Below are 9,825 nucleotides of genomic sequence, written 5' to 3'. Positions count from 1 at the left end.
GTAATTCTCTACATAACATGATTTTACATGTAAGGAGAGTATGCATTAATTTTTTAACAACAACAACAACGGGCAAAAGTATTTTTTTTTTTCATTTCCTTTCCAGGGCTGACTTTCAATTCATGGGTGTAGGGATTATGAATTCTAATTAATTAAATTGAGAGAATTATAATTTCATCCAACAAACAATATAATTTTACAATTCATGGAATTACATTGGCAAAAAATTTCAATTCATGCCAACCAAACACCCAATTAGAGTTTTAATGACTTATGGACTCTTTAATATGAAATTTTTGAAATTTTTTTTTAATATTTGTCATAATTTTATAGACTATAGGAAAATTTTATGAAAGTCACATTTAAAATCCATTACATTAAAATTTTTTGAAAGTTATTAAAGTATTGATTAAATACAGACCCTTAATGTTACACCGGAGCTACTTTGCTACAAATTTAGAAGATTGACGAAATTGTCTTGATCATTTTCTGCATTTGTACATTTTTTTGGGGGTTTATAGAAATTTTAAAATTACGTACATAACTATAGAGATGTGTGAGGATTCCTAGACTGAAGTCTAAAGGATTAGAAAATTAATAAAAAGTTAATTACCAAAATGGTCCGTTAACTATAGTAAAATTATCAATTTGGTCCATGACTATTTTTTTTAACCAATTAAGTCCTCAACTTTAAAATTTTTAACCAATTTAGTCTTCCGTTGTTTGACCGTTAGTCAACCGTTAACTTGAGACCAAATTGGTAATTTTGCTATAGTCAAGGGATCATTTTTGTAATTAACTTTAGGGGTGGGCAATTCAGTTTAGTTTTCTCGAATCGAACCGTATCGAACAATTGGCTCGGTAATTTACCGAACAACCGAATGATATTGGATACTTGTATACTGAACGATTTGATAAAAAATTGATCCGAACCGATCCGAATTGTTCGGTAAAAATTGAACTGAACGAATGCCGTTTGATTTTTTTAATAATAATAATAATAATAATAATAATAATAATAATAAATAAATAAATAAAAAGTAAATCAAATTCCATTGCTGCTTGCTCTGCCGTTCAACTCATATTCTCACGGGTATCTTTCGTAAATGTTTGATTTGATTTCTTTATGGTTTGTTATCAAAGTTCTCAAGAATCTATTACTGTTCAGTTGTTCGGTATATTACCGAATCTAACTAGTTTGGTACGGTTCGATTCGAGAAAACTAAATCGAATTACCCACCCTTAAAGTTATTTACCAAAATGGTTCCTTGACTATAGCAAATTATCAATTTGGTCCCAAATTAACGGTTGACTAACGATCGTTGATCAAACAAACGGAGGACTAAATTGGTTAAAATTTTTAAAGTCCCGTAATTAGTCAAAAAAAATAGTCAAGGACCAAATTGGTAATTTCGCTATAGTCAAGTGACTATTTCGGTAATTAACTCTTAATAAAATTTTATAAATTGTAAGGAGAACTCCATATATAAAATCTTAGACGTAGGATTCAACCAAAGGGTACAAGCTTTGTTGGTGTTTTGATGACGTCTTTAGCGAATCAAATTCTATAATCTATAATTATAAATGTATTAAAAATCATGTAACAATCGTTATAAAATACGGAGTAATAAATTTATAAACGTATTAAAATAAATATAAATAAAGAAGTCTAGACAAAACCGAATAATGCCCGCTAATTCAATTTTAAAAAATTTGTAAAATAAAATAATTATGTCGTCATCTTCTGCAGTTTCAGCTGAAACGATGGAGTCCCTAATCCTTCAGCTTCACGACATCTCCGCCGTCAAGTTCGGCGATTTCCGCTGAAATCCGGCATCTCGTCCCCCATCTACATCGACCTCCGCCTCATTGTCTCTTACCCTAAACTTCTCTGCAGATTTCCCGTACCCTCACCGCCGTCGTCCCTCGCTCCGCCACCTACGACCTTGTCTGCGGCGTGCCCTATACCGCCTTCCGATTGCTACCTGCTTCTCCACGTCCAACAATGTGCCTATGCTCATGCGCCGCAAGGAGGTCAAGGAGTACGGCACTGCCAAGGCCATCGAGGGCGCATTTCAATCCGGTCAGGTCTGCCTCATCGTCGAAGACCTCGTCACCAGCGGCGCCTCCGTCCTCGAGACCGCCGCTCCTCTCCGCTCCGCCGGCCTCAAGGTTTCCGATGCCGTCGTCATGATCGACAGGTTACTCTCTAGTCTATAGTCTATACTCCTCTAATTCTGTTCGGCAATAAATGCTCTTCTCTGCATGTGCACTTGTAGGTTTGAATTCGCCCTTGTATGGAGATTTTAAGCGTAAAGCATTTTGTTTACAATCTATGAAATATGTATTATTCATTTCCACCTGCTAAAACCTTGTTTTTCATATGTTCTTTACTGATGTGTTTACAGTTCTTTTTTGGGCATTTGTTATTATTGTGATCAACAATAAGCTAATGCTTTTGGATTGGAGTATTAGGGTTTTTAACACATCTATTTCGACAGGGAACAAGGAGGTAGGGAGAACTTGGCTGAGAATGGGATTGCATTGCATGCAATGGTGAAGTTGAGTGAGATGGTAAGGATATTGAAGGAAAAGGGAGGGTATCGGAGGAGACAGAGAAGATGGTGATGAAGTTCTTGAAGGAGAACCAGAAAGTGGCTGCACACAATGCCAGGGGTTGAGAAGAAGGTTGAGGTTAGGATTCCTTATGGAGAGAGGGCAAAGATGACAGCGAATCCTACCGGAGGAGGTTGTTTGAGATAATGGTGCAGAAAGAGAGTAACTTGTGCGTGTCTGCTGATGTTGCCACAGCAGCTGAGTTACTCGATATTGCTGACAAGGTGAGGGGAAAAGGAGGAAATGATCAATTTATGTAGGCTGGTGATTTCGTAAAGTAAATAAATGATCAATTGGATGGCTTTTTAACTAGTATATACAAATGTAGAGGACATTCGTTTGCTTTAATTTATGAAAATTTATTGCTTATATATTTTCCAGGTTGGGAGAGAAATTTGCATGTTGAAAACCCACGTCGATATATTGCCTGATTTCACTCCTCATTTTGGCTCTAAACTTCGATCTGTAAGTTGGTTTTTCACAGTAGTATTTTTTGTTTCTTTCTTCTTTAAGTGAGCAATTGGCCCTTTGATTACTGTGTAAGAGAACAAAATCATCTAAAATAGAACTATTTGTATGATAAATATCGATATTTGGTGAATGATTAGATAGTTGAGCCAATAGTTGTTTGATTCTACGGAAGAACATAGTATGCAATGCAGAGAACTGGCAAATTGTGTTTGTCATTATTCACATTATTTGTCAGAATTTGGAATAAGGTAATGAAACAATTTGGTTCCTTTAGATGGATATTAGCATACAGACTTCAGGAAAGGTGGAAACTAATATGGTGGTTCTCTCCCCCTTCCCCAAGATTCTGAGAAATTGGGTGGCATAAATGCATAATCCTCTGTTATATGTTCCTTCCTAGGTCCTTGCCCATTGAATCTGTTTCTTGTTGGGAATAAAACAGGACTTAATTGCCTAGTATGTAGAGAACTAGAGATTTTTGTTTTTTTTTTTCTGGGTTGAAGTTGCCGAACCATATTTTATTAGTTTGCTTATGAAGATTGCAGAGAAACACAACTTCTTAATATTTGAAGATCGGAAGTTTGCTGATATTGGCAACACGGTTGCAATGCAATATGAAGGGTGAGTGAGTGCATTTGCAGTATAATAGGCTTATACTCCTTTCTCTTGCTCCCATTAAATTATCATTTGAACAGTCTACTCATGTTTGCAGTGGTATCTTCCGTATATTGGATTGGGCAGATATAGTTAATGCTCACATAATTTCAGGTCCGGGAATTGTGGATGGGCTGAAATTGAAGGTTTGCCATCTCTCACTCTATATATACACATACTATTATGCTGATGCTTTTCACCTCTGGACCTACATAATGCTTCGTTATTCATATGTGAGTTGCACCATATGCTTCACTTAGGGTTTGGCTCATGGTAAGGGCCTGCTCTTGCTTGCTGAAATGAGTTCATCGGGCAACCTTGCCAAGGAGAGTATACAGCAGCAGCAGTGAAAATTGCCAATGATCATCCAGATTTCGTGATTGGCTTCATCTCTGTAAATCCTGCAGCGTGGCCTAATGGACCTGGAAATCCGGCGTTTATTCATGCAACCCCTGGTGTTCAGCTGGTAGAAGGTGGAGATTCTTTAGGCCAGCAGTACAACACCCCATATTCTGTAAGTTCCATTGTTTACCTCTGGATTCACGCTTAAATGAAATGACAGAAATGACAGATGCTATTGTGAAGAATTCTTAACAGTAGATTCTTTTCAGTTTTAAAATTGTAGTAGAAACTTTCATTGTTAAGTGTTAATCATAAATCATTATTCTTTTCTTCTTTTTTTTCTATTAATATGTAATGGAAATTTCTCTTTTGAGAGTATATATCATTTTCCTATTTCTGCATTGTTGTTTCAGGTCATTTCTGAAAGGGGCAGTGACATTATAATTGTTGGTCGTGGAATTATTAAAGCAGCAAACCCTGTAGAGGCAGCTAGAGAGTACAGGCTCCAAGGATGGAATGCATACATGATGAGCTGTAAATAAGTATGAAACCTCACCCTCTATTTTCTCTTTTTTTTTCCACTTTTTCCAACATTCTTTCAGGGTTTCTGCAAAACTGTGACTGCTGTTGTGTCAGCAATATCACCTATCTAGATATGAACATTACATGTAATTGAAGTCCACACTACTGTTTTACTATAGTATACCTAATACCCTATTTGGTATATAGTCACCATGTTCACATGTTTCTGCATATGATATGTTGTCCAAACAGTAAACATAAGACTTCATGATCACATGACAAAGAACTGGCCTAGAATCCACCTCTTGAAACATATTTGATGCACAAGACATACAAAACATTTAGTGCATAACTAGGCATTCTCACTCATGTATTTCATGGACAAGCAAAGAGATCTTGCTTCATATGTTCAAAAAATACATGACCAAGAGAAATGGTTGGACTGCTAAACTGAACAAAATGTCTCCTAAGGTAGAAAACTAGAAAACATTTGTCTAGAGAAAACCCAGTCACTGTTCTTTCCATATCCTACCAGTGACTCTTAGTTTCAACTCCTTTCGATCACCACCCGAGAAAAATAGGGCCATGTTGCGTTGAATGATGAGGCCATCAAAACTGTCACGAACTTTTCGATGGCTATCCCTTATACTTCTTGGCACCCCTTGCCAAATCATCTTCCTCCCATTCCCTCCAACTTCAAGACTGTAGCTGTAGTTTTTAGCTTCATTATCATCTCCCATGAACCGCAAGAATGCTATGTAAACTGGTGCCATCCCCAACTGAAATGCTTCAAAATGCAAGCAAAAATACTGCCCAAAGCAACTGAAAACCTGGTATCAAGTCAAAAATAAAACACAACATGAACTGGTATGCTTTGTAAAACGAATAAGTAAACAGCTTTCATAGGTAGCAAGTAAAAATAAACACAGAACATGAACATGAACTGGTATGCTTTATAACACATAATAAAATAAACAGCTTTCATAGGTAGTCCACTGACAGTCAGTGTGGAGTGTAGGGCAAGTGTTCTTAGATAAAGGGAATTGAGCATGTCCATGACTGCTCATCTCACCTCACATATACAGCGGTGTTTATCAAAATTATATTGTTGCACCTTAAGCATAGCATGGCAGAGAAAAATAAGTTGAAACATTAAAAAGTAGTGCTTACTGTAAGCATCCATGTAGCATTCTCAACTTCGTGTGGATTTGATTTAACATAGCGATGGTTGAAGGTACTTCCACTATGCATATCAACCTTGTGATCATCTTTCAAATGAGCCACTAAAAGGGAATGTCACCAATCACTGTGCACTCTGATCCTGCATAAGGACAATTATAAGGTCTGAAAGCACATTGGGATTCATGCTTCAGTTTGCTGTAGTAAGGATAGATCCCCATGCACCCAAAGTCCTGATATTTACAAGGGAGCTCAAGAGATGCAGCAACCTTCTCCAAAGCAAGACATCTAATATTACCAAGCTCATGCCTGCAAGTTGGGCAGCGGTTGTGTACCCTGGGCTTGCAACCAGAACACAATGTGTGACCATTGCAACACTGGACAATAGGATAAGTTAGTATGGAAGGACAAAAACAGACACAGCAAACATGATTGTAATAACCCTAGCATCTTATAGATGGGTGCTTTGATGTATGTTCACAACTATTATACTGAAAAGTTGGTGAACATATCTCTTGATTGAATCTTCAGAAATAATATGATGATGAACATTAAGGCTTCTCGAAAGTGATTGATATGCAGGGTAGTTAACACGCTAGCTACTACCTTTAGAACTTGATTATCACCAATGTCACAGCTCATTACTTGTAATGATTAATACCGTTTATTCATTGGCAATGATCAGCCATGAGCTTAAACGTACATACGGTTACCACTTCTAGCAGTTCTACTTATCAAATGCATCAGATCCAACTGTTGAACCAATATAGTATGAATGAAGACGTTTTTCATATATGTTGAAAACCATTCTATTCCATTAGATAATCTGAAATTTCTACCCTTTCAAGCCCTTCTATTCTTCTAAGTAATCATACCTGATGAATTGGTGGATACATGGCATTTAGGCACACCGGGCATTCCAACAGTTCACGAACATTGCTAGAAACAGTTACATTAGGTTTTAGAGTATTCTGCATAGGCTCACTGGAAAGTTCACCAACATCCATTGAGTCTTCATCTTGTGGAGGATCAATGACCTCAGGTTTACATCGGATATCATCAAAATAAGGACTTCCCGTTGCCATTGATATTAATTGCTAATATAGTGATTGGTCCCTCCCTGAACACGTCACCTGTGTTAGTGTCTCGTCACCTGTGTTAGTGTCTCAGTTCAGCCCATACATTGAATTTGCATATACAAGTTTAAAAGAAAGAAGACAACAGGCACCAGAAACTGCAATGCTAACATTAAGGACATTATTATGAACTTCACATTTATTTCAAAGGTATTTATCAACCCTGTCCTTTATGGCAACTGTGCCATCTCTTCTGTCAATGCCCAAGAGTTTAACTGTATATTATGGGTTTGTATACCTACTGCAGTAAAACAATATATCTTATTATGGAGAACTGGAAGCAAAGGGCAATGCTAAAATCCTAGTTCATTCCATCAATCATGTCTAGAATATTTAAAACAAAAGTTCATTTATAATTAGCAAAAATGTTGCATTTCATATGTGAAACAATTCATTCAAAGCTATGATTCCTTCATCATTTCGATGTTAATTTCAGGGGAAAAAAATAATAACGTTAGCTCTGTAAAACTGTAAAAGCTTCAAAAGGCATGAACTAATGCACAATGGCAGACACGAAATAAGCAGATCGAAGCAAGAGCAATGCATATACAGTAAAGAAATTCAGGAAATGTGAAGCTTACAATGGAAATGGCACACTGAGGTTCAAAGAAGAGTCGCAACAGATCTAGACCATTCCATTCCGAAAACGACAACCGCCGTCCAACACGAAAAGAAAAACCATTCCAATCGGAGGAGGAGAAACCCTAAGAAGAAGCCAGGCGGCAGGGAGGCACTATCAGCTCTGCAAACTCAAAAGATGGAGACAGAAATGATAGGGATACATGAAATGGTGATTTGAAGAGGAGCAAATGATGGTGTAGTGAGGAGAGATTTGAGGAGCAGAAAAGGGGGATTTCAATTTTCAAAATAAAGGCGTGTCCTTTTGTGCGCGTTCCGGGAGAGAGAGAGAGAGAGAGCGTATGTCCAGAAATTAGACGTCTGACAAGCGGAAGCGGCACAGAAGAATTGGGCCCGCACGCGCTCACAAATAAACACCAGGGCGGTGCCGGCGGGTCTGTTTAGTACAATTACAAAAACAAAAAACAAAACAAAAATTAAACAAACAAACAAACAAGTTCCTATCCTACCTATTGTCATTTTTAGGGAAATAATTTTGTCCCTAAAAATTAATCACTTATTGCAAGACATATGACTTTCACATCAATTTTTAAAATGAATTAGTTTGAAATCATGCATTCAAAGTGAGAATTTCATAATCAAAGAACAAAAATAAGAAGTCATCAAACTTATAGACTAAAAATGGAAACGCTTTAATAAAAATGTGTAGTATATTATATTATGCATAGCTATAGCTTATAGACAACATGATAGATCGTAAATTTTTTTGCAGATAAAAGTCTTTAGCATGCTCGAGGATTGCAGTGGATTGAGATACCTTAGGCGCAATTGTTGGTGATCATGAACCAAAATCGATTTAATATCCCTAAAATAATATTTATATATATACACACGAAATATATATAAAGTATTATTTGATATATATCCAAAACATATATATATATATATATATATATATATATATATATATATATATATGCCGGAACCAACGGTTATATATACATGTATATCTACGAAAAGATATACCAATATATATCAACAAATTAGGGTTGGGGTTCAGCCTTTGGAATAATATATATCAACAAAAAAGGAACATATAATCCTTGGATTATAATTCCAAGTCAACAAGAAAGAACGGATTTTTGCTTAGAGCATAATCCAAAACAAGAAAGAAGGAGAAGGAAGAAAGATTAGTACGAGTTAGGCAAAGTGTCTGTCTTTCCTTAAAACCTTATTTGCCACCTCCCAAAAATGCTAGGAGCGTTGTGGCCTAGGCTTCCAAGATAAAACGTATAACGGTTCGACGTTTGAGTACCCAAATGAACGAACCCGGCGAATAAGAGCACGGGCAGAACACAGCTTCAAGAAAAGAGTAGAAGCAGAGGTATTTTGAGGCTGGAAAAATTATTTTTCTTGTGTGTTAAAAAAAGCTACTGCTGAACTCCTTCTTATATAGGGATTGAAGAGTGAATAGCCTTTATTATGGCATTTAGGGGCACCCCTACAACTCCTGTAACAGCAACCATTTACATAGGTTTTAATTCAAAATTGAAATTGAAATTAATTAAAAAATTAAATCATGTAACAGCTGATGAATTAGAACTCAACAATTATAATAGGGATATGCTTTTCTGGTTCGTGTATACTGTGCAAAGTTTCGGCCACTGCCACTTCAATGTTTCGGCCATTTGGCCGAAACTTGAAATTTCAAAGTTATTTGCAATGAAAGGTTTCGGCCACTTGCCCGAAACTAACAATAACAACACGAAGGCCACTTGGTCGAAACTAACAATAACAACACGAAATCGTGACTTTGTCGGAAAATGAATACAGAAGTTTGGCATAACGACTTGCCAATTTCGAGAGAGAGCCTCTATGCTATACAATTCAATAAACTTAAAAAGAGTTCTTGTATAAATAGTAGGGCAAATCCTCTTCCCAAGCCAATGTGGGACAAAAGCTCTTTTTTTCCCTTCATTTTCCAACTCAAATGGGTCTACTTTGAGAATCAATATCTCATTCACCCATTATCCATTTTTAGCGTACAATATATCAATCTCTTCGTCTCACTACGAAGAACCAGAATCCATTTTGACCCGACCCAAATCAAAAGTGGACCCCACTGATAATTGTATCACAAAATAACCACTTAATATGTCATTTTAAGCTATTTTTTCCAACAGCAATTTCAACATATTCTTGATGATGATATTCTTAACATTTATCCCTATAAAGAACTAACATTATACTCCGTGAATGATCATGACTTGCAAATTTCAATGTAGTTTCAACTTCCAAAATGGTGGTTTGAGTAAACAGATCAGAG

At 36.5% G+C, this 9,825-nt stretch overlaps 1 long non-coding RNA gene and 2 pseudogenes across 1 annotated transcript; 2 read left to right on the top strand and 1 right to left on the bottom strand.

Annotated features, from left to right (window-relative positions):
- Positions 1-1,680: 1,680 nt before the first annotated feature.
- Positions 1,681-4,809, top strand: LOC109176954 (annotated as a pseudogene).
- LOC109176955 lies at positions 4,756-7,858 on the bottom strand (annotated as a pseudogene).
- LOC109176956 lies at positions 5,366-5,745 on the top strand. Its single transcript, XR_002053489.1, has 2 exons — positions 5,366-5,438; positions 5,512-5,745. It is a non-coding gene; the product is annotated as an uncharacterized LOC109176956 (long non-coding RNA).
- Positions 7,859-9,825: the final 1,967 nt, after the last annotated feature.

This window comes from Ipomoea nil, unplaced genomic scaffold (assembly GCF_001879475.1).
Source record: "Ipomoea nil cultivar Tokyo-kokei standard unplaced genomic scaffold, Asagao_1.1 scaffold0763, whole genome shotgun sequence".
Taxonomy (NCBI): Eukaryota; Viridiplantae; Streptophyta; class Magnoliopsida; order Solanales; family Convolvulaceae; genus Ipomoea; species Ipomoea nil.
Note: the sequence above shows the minus strand (reverse complement) of the source record. Positions and strands in the feature narration are given on the sequence as shown.